At 39.2% G+C, this 10,618-nt stretch overlaps 1 long non-coding RNA gene across 2 annotated transcripts in view; it reads left to right on the top strand.

Moving 5' to 3' along the window:
• The window catches only part of LOC123639562, a 96,061-nt gene that overhangs the window by 743 nt on the left and 84,700 nt on the right, over nt 1-10,618 (top strand). For both annotated transcript variants that reach the window (XR_006735758.1, XR_006735757.1), the window contains exon 2: nt 10,451-10,475. This is a non-coding gene — a long non-coding RNA (uncharacterized LOC123639562). The remainder of the gene's footprint in view (nt 1-10,450; nt 10,476-10,618) is intronic.

Genomic DNA, 10,618 nt, shown 5'->3' with positions numbered 1-10,618 from the left:
CAGATTACGTTCCTTTGACTTTTAAGAAACACCATGAACCCCGCTCGCATGTATGTCCACTACTTTGAAACACTACCGCACTACTCAAGATTTTTCCTTTCTCCTTCCTTGTACGTGCCTACTGTTTTGCTACTTAGGCTGTATTTAATCATGTATATTTGCATATGTCTTTCCCCTAGGGCAGAGACTAGGATTCGCTTACCGTTATAATCTTTTCATATTGGACAGTGTGGCAATGTTTGTTAAACAAATGAGAGAATTGCTTATTTTCACTTTTGTCTCAAACTAGAGCAGTTCTGCCATCACTACCTTTTAACGCAAATTCCACTGATCTAATTTTAATGAATATGTATTATACACCTGTTCTCTGTTCTCAAGAGTATAATTGGATAAGATCAACCCTGTTAACTGTGATAGAAGGCAGATTTTTATACGTGATAAAAGTGAAAAACAGGCCGGGCGCGGTGGCTCACGCCTGTAATCCTAGCACTCTGGGAGGCCGAGACGGGAGGATCGCTCAAGGTCAGGAGTTTGAGACCAGCCTGAGCAAGAGCGAGACCCCCGTCTCTACTAAAAATAGAAAGAAATGATCTGGACAGCTAAAAAAAAATTATATATATATATGTATATGTGTATGTGTGTATATATATACATATATATAAAATTAGCTGAGCGAGGTGGCACACCTGTAGTCCCAGCTACTCGAGAGGCTGAGGCAGAAGGATTGCTTGAGCCCAGGAGTTTGAGGTTACTGTGAGGTAGGCTGACGCCATGGCACTCTAGCCTGTGCAACAGAGCGAGACTCTGCCTCAAAAAAATAAATAAAGACAAAAGTGAAAAGCAGAAAGTGGGGAGGGGGAGCAATCATATTTTTTTGGAAGAGTCAGAGAGTCTTCCTGGAGGAGAATGTGGTGGTTCTTGATGACTGAATAGATGTTAGTAATCAAAAAAAAGGTAGTACTAACACCAAAACCAACAGACAATGAAAGATAATACAAAGCTCATAATCATACCCAAGTAATACAGAATTCTTTAGATAATAAAGGTGGTATCATAAATTAGTAGGGAAAAGAAACCAATTAACAGTGAAGGAGACATGCACCGGGTGCGGTGGCTCACGCCTGTAATCCTAGCCCTCTGGGAGGCCGAGGCAGGTGGATCGCTCGAGGTCAGGAGTTCGAGACCAGCCTGAGCGAGACCCCATCTCTACTAAAAATAGAAATAAAAATTATCTGGCCAACTAAAAATATATATAGAAAAAATTAGCCGGGCATGGTGGTGCATGCCTGTAGTCCCAGCTACTCGGGAGGCTGAGGCAGTAGGATCGCTTAAGCCCAGGGTTTGAGGTTGCTGTGAGCTAGGCTGATGCCACGGCACTCACTCTAGCCCGGGCAACAAAGTGAGACTCTATCTCAAAAAAAAAAAATAGTGAAGAAGACATGATTAACTATATGAAAAGACTGTCACTTTGTTTACCTCAACAAAAAAAATTTGTAAAAAAATACCCATAAACTAGAACAAAATATAAGTGACTAGTTGATCTAAAGATAGAGAAGAACCTTCTAAATATAAAAGAATTAGAAGAACTTACAAAGGAAGAGATTGACTTGACTATATAAAAATTTAAAATTTTTACACGTCAAGAAAACATGATGCCAACCTGGGAAAAAATATCTATAATATATGTCAGACAAAAGTTTAATGTGTTTAACATATCAAGATTTCTTACTAACCAGTAAGAATTAAAGGACGTGAATAATTAAGTACCCAAAGAAATATAAAACACAAATAATTCTTTAATGTCCAACCTCACTAGTAATCAAAGAAATGCAAAATCACCATATCCTATTTTTCATCTATGAAACTAGCGAAAGAAACTTTTTAAGTGCTGATAAACATGCAGTGACTATTGTTAGGTCTGCCTCGATGTTCCCTTCTTCTCGGTTCCCAGTGTCAGGAATGAGTACTGGTACTGAGTGGAGCCAATGGTGGCATGATCACAAATACAAAGCAAACCCACACTGGAAGCATTTATTGCAAAACAAAAGTACATCTCAGAGAGAGGGACGGGTTATTCTCCATAAGTGGAGAAGACCCTGAAGTCTTAGCATACGCTGTCTTTTATATGCTCACTAGTTTGTCCTGCCTCTTTCCTGGGTAGGATTGGTTGTCATTTCTCGCGTTTGGGTGACTGACAGGTTGGGGTTATATAACAGTTTCTATGCATGCATCTTCCCAGAATCCTTCTCGAAAAAAACCTACGGGGGGGAGGGGCCAGGGGGGAAACGTGTCAAAACCATAATGCTAATTAGACGGTAATGAGCCCCAGCTCAGTTAGGGTCACTAGGAGCTCCTCACTGTGTATGCTCTGTCCGGGGGAAAGACTCTGGTCACAAATATCTGATATTGCGGTTTCTTTTCTGCATTCTGATTGGTTCCCACCCTCCACCTTTAGCCACTTCCTCTACCTGTCTTGCCACCTGTTTGCCCTCCACTCAGACCTAACAATATGTCTCCATTTTCCCCAAGCCCCCAGCCCCTAACAAAATCACCATTCTATTCTCTGCTTCTGTGAGTTCAACTTTTGTAGATTCCACATATAAGTGAGAGTATTAGTCTTTCTGTATCTGGCTTATTTCACTTAGCATAATGTCCTTCAAGTTAATCTATGTTGTCACAAATGGCAGGATTTTCATCCTTTTTATGGCCGAATAATATTCCATTGTATATATGTACCACATTTTCTTTATCAATTCATCTGCTGATGGACATTCAGTTTGTTTTCACCTGTTGGCTATTGTGAATAATGCTGCAATGAACATGGGAATACATATATCTTTTGGAGATACTTATTTCATTTCCTTTTGCTATACACCCAGGAGTAGGATTGCTGAATCATATGGTAGTTCTATTTTTAATTTTTTGAAGAACCTCCGTATTATCTTCCATTATGGCTGAACCAATTTACATTCCTACCAACAATGTACAAGGGGTGTTTTTTCCCCACACCGTCAACAAGACTTGTTATTGCTTGTCTTTTTGACAATAGCCATCCTAACAGGTGAGATGGTATCACATGTTTTTGATTTGCATTTTCCTATTGATTAGTGTCATTGAGCATGTTTTCATGTATCTGTTGGCCATTTCAGTGTTTGCTTTGGGAAAACATTTATTCCAATCCTTTGCCCATTTTTTAATCAGGTTATTTGTTTTCTTGCTATTGAGTTATATGCGTTCCTTATATATTTTGGATATTAACCACTTATCATATGTATGGTTTGCAGATATGTTCTCCTGTTCCATAGGTTGCCTTTTCATTTTATTGATTGTTTCCTTTTCTGTGCAGAAAATTTTTAGTTTGATGTAGTTCCACTTGTTTATTTTTGCTTTTGTTGCCTATACTTTTGGATTCATATCTGAAAAAATCATTGCTAAGATCAACGTCAAGGAGCTTTCCCCCCATGTGTTATTCTAGAATTTTTATAATATCAGGTCTTATATTTAAGTCTTTAATCCATTTCAAGTTAATTTTTGTATAGGGTGTAAGATAAGGGTATAATTTTTTTTTTCATGTAGATATCCAGTCTTCCCAACACCATTTACTGAAGAGACTATGCTTTACCTATTGTGTATCCCTGGTGCTCTTGTCAAAGATTAATTGACTGTATACATGTGGGTTTATTTCTGAGCTCTCTGTTCTTTTCCATTGGTCTCTGTGTCTGTTTTTATGGTAGCACCATACTGTTTTGATTAGTATAGTTTTGTAATATAATTAGAAATCAGGGAGTGTGATATCTCCAGCTTTGTTGTTGTTATTTTGAGACAGACTCTTGCTCTGTCACCCCAGCTAGAGTGCAGTGGCATGATCATAGCTCACTCACTATAACCTCAAACTCCTGGGCTCAAGCAATCCTCCTGCCTCAGGCTCCCAAGTATCAGGGGCTGCAGGCATGTGCCACTACGCCTAGCTAATTTTTCTACTTTTTGTAGAGATGGGGTCTCGCTCTTGCTCAGGCTGCCTCAGGCTCCCAAGTATCAGGGGCTGCAGGCATGTGCCACTACGCCTAGCTAATTTTTCTACTTTTTGTAGAGATGGGGTCTCGCTCTTGCTCAGGCTGATCACGAACTCCCAACCTCAAGTGATCCTCCCGCTTTGGCCTCTGAAAGCATTGGGATTACAGTGGTGAGCCACTCTGCCCGGCCCATCATATGATTTTTATCCTTCATTCTGTTAATGTGGTCTACCACATTTACTGATTTGTATATGTTCCTTATATCTCAGGAATAAATCTCACTTGATCATAGTGTATGATCCTTTTAATGTGGTGTTGAGTTTGATTTGCTAGTATTTTGTTGAAGATTTTTATATCAGTGTTCATCAGGGATATTGTCCTGTAATTTTCTTTTTTTGTAGTATCTTTATCTGGTTTTAACATGAGGGTAATGCTGGCCTTGTAAAATGAGTTTGGAACTGTTCCTTTCTCCTCAGTTTTAAATGCTTGGTAGAATTCACCCATGAAGCCATCTGGTCCTGAGCTTTTCTCCTTTGGGAGGTTTTTGATTACTGTTTCAATTTTCTTACTTATTATTGGTCTGTTGAGATTTTCTGTTTCTTCGTGATTCACTCTTGGTAACTTGTATGTTTCCAGGAATTAGAATAATACCTTCAACTTAATAGATGTTCATTAAATATTTGATTGGCTGATTATTCTTGTTTCATAAGAATGTTGTAAGAAAATATATAGAGTTAATGACTATTAAAACATTAAAGTTATAAAGCAAGAAATTACCTTGAATGATCTCATAGTTCAGCTCATAAGCAGGATATTTTGTATAGTAGCAATAAATATTTGTTAATGATATGTTTTTGATATCTATTGCTGTATGACAAATAACCCCAAAACTTAGTGGCTTAAAGCAATAAAAATAATTTATTAGCTCACAACTTCTGTGAGTCAGGAATTCAGGAGCAGCTCAGTTGGGCAGTTCAGTCTCAGTCTTTTTATAAGATTGCAATCAGTCGTTGGCAACGGCTGCAGTCATCTGAGGACTTGACTAGAGCTAGAGAATTCCCTTCCAAGGTGGCTCTCTCACATGTTTAGCAAGTTGGCACATGCCATTGGCCACATGGGACTCTCCACAGGACTACCTGAGTGTCTTCACACATGACAACTGGCTTATACTGGAGCAAGTGATTAAAAGACCCGAGAAGGAGCTGCAATGCCTTTTATACCTTAGCTTAGAATTTACACATCACCTCTACCGTATTTAGGGGCCAGCCTTGATTGAATTTGAGCAGGAGGCTCCTGAAGGGCATGAATTGCTAGGAAGCAAGGATCGCTGAAGGCTGTCCTGGAGGCTGGCTCCCACAGATAATGAAACTTTCAGCATAGAGAATTATCTGTCTTCCTGAAAATATCTAAAGATGGAAGCCTTTAACTGCTTCTTCAGTAATATTTTATTGCTCAAGAAGTTGTTTCTTAATTTCAGCCAAAATATCTCCTGTTAAGTTTAGAAAACTAACTTTGCTCAAGACCATTGATTTGATACTGTTCCTCACAGGTCTTTGAAAATAACCCTAGTTACGATGCCAGTAACAAAACCATTTTAGTTATAAAAACCCACTTTAGGGGCAAAAGGGCATTAAGAACAGGGCAAGGCATCCATTCTTTTTTCTTCTTCTTCTTCTTTTTTTTATTTTTTATTATTTTCTGCCTGAGTCTGCACACTCATATTTTTTTTTATGTATATATTTTTGAGACAGAGTATTGCTCTGTCACCCTGGCTAGAGTGCAATGGGGTGATCATAGCTCACTTCAACCTCAAACTCCTAGGCTAAAGCAATCCTCTTACCTCAGCCTCCCAAGTAGCTGAGACTGCAGGCATACACCACCACACCCAGCTAATTTTTTCTATTTTTGGTAGAGATTGGGTCTTGCTCTTGTTCAGACTGGTCTCGAACTCCTGACCTCAAGCAATCCTCCTGCCTCGGCCTCCCAAAGTGCTAGGATTATAGGCATGAGCCACCGTGCCGGCCCATTCTTTCATTTATTCAATAACAATGGACTAAAAGTGTCATTGATGTAGCACTTGCTGTGTGTCAGGTGCTTTATATATCACTAATCTTCCTATAAGTCTTCAAGGTAGGTATAGTTGTAACCATTTGATTATGGAGAAATGGAGGCTCTCAAAAATTAAGTAACTTGTCCAAAGTTCACACAAACAGTAATTGGTAAGGCTGAGATGCAAACCAAGATTTGTCTATCTTTCCTCCATAAACATGGCTGCTGTTAGTGAGTTATCCCTACATACAAGCCTCCCACCTGCATAGTAAAAGACTTCCACATTGTTATTCAGGCATTATCCAGTTGTTTTGGCAGTTATCCCCCTTACTACATCAACAGTGTGGTTGAAAAATACAATTTGAGTGAGAAGTCTTCTTTGGCTTACCAAGAGGAAGCAGACATTTGGTACGGTACAACCTTTTTCATGTTCTTTTCAGATTATTTGCTTAGAATACAGCACAATTAGCAATACATTATATAGCTCTTTAGCATCTAACTGTCAACTAACTTACTTTTCCTTCTGTAAGTAAAAAAATTAGCGTCTGACAAAATACAAACACACACTCTTTTTTACACTAAATCAGCTCTTCCGATTTTGTTTTTCTACACATCTAATTATTAATATAATGAGATTTTAAAATCAAGATCAGGGAATTATATAGAGTAGTGGGGTAAGAAACTTAGGTTCAAAAGAGAAAGAATATTTTAGATCTGTTCTCTAAATAACATTGCCCAGTATTAGTCTAAAGCTGCACTACCCAATATGGTAGCCACTTGCAACATGTGGCTGTTTACATTTTAAACAAATTGAAAACTAAATAAAATTTAAAATTTACTTCTTTAGTTTTACTGGCCACATTTCAAATGTTCAGTAGCTACCTGTGGCTAGTGGCTATCATATTGGATAGCACAGATATAGAAATTTCCATCATCACAAAATTTCCTATTGGACAGTGCTGGAAAGAATGTCATAGGAAAGATATTTGGAGCTATAGTACCCATCTTTCCTCCAGGAAAGAAAAGTCAAGACAATTAGAGACTTGGCCTTGACAAGATCATTGAACATTTAAACCAAGGTCAGCAAATGATTATCTCTGGATTTCTTGTTATGATGGGTACAATAAGTATTTTTTTAACCTACTGTATTTGGATTTTCTGTTATTGGCAGCTTAAATGTCACTATTCCTAACATTCATGATTAGAGGTGTGCAGTGATGAAAATCATTGTACATAAATACTTGAATAGCAGCAACTTAACATGAAAGTCAGGGAGGGAGAGAATTAGGATCCTACAATTCCAGCATTTCTTCTGCTGGATCTTATGCAGCTCTGTCCTTAATCTTCTCTCCCGTTTTATTTTTCTTGTGGGGACCAGAAAAATTATGCACTTATGGCTTCCTAAAAGTTTCTATTTCTATTTCCACAGCCAGGTAGGATAAATAATTTTATCATGTGCTAAATCTCGATAGGAATAAGAATCTTGACAGTCAGGCAGTCAGTCATTTTACATCAATATTTTTTCAGCCTTTAAAAAAAAATCTCTCCAATATTAGCAAGCCAGCTTATTCAGCTTCTCCAATTGTATACTTCCAAAAGGCAGTAGTGATTGGAAGAGGAACTAGACCTTTTATAAATCAGAATCTAATCTCTTCAACTATGATATTTTAAGAAATGCACCATTCTATGGTGTTCATATCTACTAGTACAGAATCAGGAAGGCTTTTTTGGAGCAAGTATTGCATGAACTGGGTTGCATTCGAGACCAGTATTGAATTCACTCTCCATATATTTGCTTGGGAATCATTAAGGTTTCCAGGGTTGGGATGTTTTATTTCCTCAGAATAAACATGGAGCATCAAAGAATCTGGAGTGAACTACCATTTGAAGTAAAAAGGAACAATGTTGAATTAAAAAATGGATATCGAAATTAGGTTTGATTTCAGCGTTCTAGTGGCAGACACTTGATAATGCTAAACCTGAATCTAGGGAGCCCACCTCCATACCTCACACTTATTCACCCAGTCTTGAGGCTGCTTCTAATTCTGCAGCCCGAGAAACCTTGGGTTGGCTGGTTCTGGCCCAAAGTGAAGAAGATATGGGGATGCTTTTGGATATTGTAGGGGATCAGAGTATCCAGATCTGAACTATCCAAGACAGAGATGTTTCTGGCTCATTGCCACTGGTGTCTTCAGGACAGAAGATGGCTCCAGACCAGGCCAGACTGCCAGAAAGTTACTCCAGACTGGACATTCATTCATGGGCATAGATTAAAACAGGACTGGCACAATCAACAGAATGAAAAAGCAACCAACAGAATGGGAGAAAATATTTGCAAATCATATATCTGCTAATGGCTTAATGTCCAGAATATAGAAAGAACTCCTACAACTCAACAACAACAACAACAAAAATTGATTTAAAAATGAGCAAAGATTTGAATAGACATTTCTCTAAAGAAGGTGTATAGGCTGGGTGTGGTGGCTCAAGCCCATAATCCTAGCACTTTGGGAGGCCGAGGTGGGGGGATCACTTGAGGCCAGGAGTTCAAGACCAGCCTGGGCAATGCAGTGAGACCCCATCTCTATTAAAAATTTTAAAAATAATTAGCTGGGCATGGTGGCTCATACCTGTAGTCTTAGCTTCTCAGGAGACTGAGGCAGGAGGATCACATGAGCCTAGGAGTTTGAGGTTGCAATGAGCTATGATTGCACCACTGCACTTCAACCTGTGCAACAGAGTGAGACCCTGTGTCTACCAAAAAAAAAAATAATAATAATAAAAGAGTTATTGGCCCGGCGTGGTGGCTCACGCCTGTAATCCTAGCACTCTGGGAGACCAAGGCGGGAGCATCACTCGAGGTCAGGAGTTCAAGACCAGCCTGAGCAAGAGCGAGACCCTGTCTCTACTAAAAAATAGAAAGAAATTAACCGGACAACTAAAAATATATAGAAAAAATTAGCCGGGCATGGTGGTGCATGCGTGTAGTCCCAGCTACTCGGGAGGCTGAGGCAGTAGAATTGCTTGAGCCCAGGAGTTTGAGGTTGCTATGAGCTAGGCTGATGCCACGGAACTCTAGCCTGGGCAACAGAGTGAGACTCTGTCTCAAAAAACAAAAGAAAAAAAAAAGAGAGAGTTATTAAGAAGAGGAGGAGGAGGAAGGAGAAGAAATCATATGTGGCCCATAAAGCTTAAAATATTTATTTTCTTGGCTCTTTGCGGAAAAAGTTTGCTAGTTTTCTGATCCCTACAAACTATATTATTCATAGCACATTTTGCATTTTTGTATTCTGTCAGTGTATTAGATGCAAGAAATAGAACTTCTCACACCATTTTCAGCAAAAAAAAAGTATTTAATACAGGGTATCAGGAGCTTACAGATCACTAGAAAGGCTAAAGGAATGGTCACTTATCAGGCCTCCAGGAATGATTCCTAGGACAAGACTGCTGGACAGTCTGCTGGGAGAGCTGCTACCTCTGCATCAATCAGAAAGGCAGGGAGTCAGAGGCCTCCAATGGACTGTTAGTTCATAGACATACCACTGTAGTTGTGATCCAAGGATCAAGAGGGCACTGATGCCCCTGCAACTTCCTCTCAACACCCACAGAAGTAGTCCTAGCACTGAAATACTGCTGCAGAAATGCCCAGTGTGTCCACAACTAAGTTTGCCAGCAGAAACAAAACAGATGCCTGCAGCCTGGGATCTACCTTCCAAGTGCATCTAATTGGCAGAATCATAACCCTAGCTGCAGGGAGATGGGGGAAAATGTGGTTTTTCCTTCTTTAGACTCTGCAGTGTAAGAAAGCACATGAGAAGATTGGAATGAATGCTGAGAGCCAGAGCCAGTTCAGAGTACCCATCACAGCTGCTTTGTGACTTTAGGCTCTACTGAGTTCTGCTCATCTTTGGCCAACTCTTTATTCTTTCATTTGAGAAACCTCCCTGATGCTCCCTTCCCTACCTCTGCCCTTACTGGATTGGATGCCCTTTTGTGAGCTGCCAGAGCTTAATGCTGGCTCTGCAATGTACATATCACTCCATGTCATAGTAGCTTAGTTGCTTGCAGCTCCCTCTACTAGACTGGATCCTTGAAAGCAGAAACTCAGTCTTATTCATCATTCTGTAGGTAATCAGTGTGTGTTTATTGAAAATGGTAAATAATTCTTATATTATAACATCCTAAGTAGCATTTCTTCTCTTATTTTCTTTGTCACACACTGTTGTGAGTTGGTATCTGTAGACAGTGGAATTTCAGCAAATGTTAAATCAGTGTACCTATTAAGTTAATAAATGCAGTGGAACAGCTCATGTTTGAACAATTTCAACATGATGGGTAATATACCATAATTATCTCATTTAACCCTCACAACTCCCCTTTTTTTATAGGTGAAGAAACTGGGAGTTGGAGAAGGTAAGTAGCTTATCTCCTGTTATACAGTAAATGACAAAAATGGGACTCACATCAAGATCTGGCTAATAACAAAATTTGTATTCTTAGCCATTATGATGATGATTGTGTTAATGACAGCTGATGGTTCCAGATCTTGTGCGAGG

The sequence above is a fragment of the Lemur catta genome, chromosome 6, assembly GCF_020740605.2.
Source record: "Lemur catta isolate mLemCat1 chromosome 6, mLemCat1.pri, whole genome shotgun sequence".
Taxonomy (NCBI): domain Eukaryota; kingdom Metazoa; phylum Chordata; class Mammalia; order Primates; family Lemuridae; genus Lemur; species Lemur catta.
This window is presented reverse-complemented; position numbering and strand designations above follow the sequence as displayed.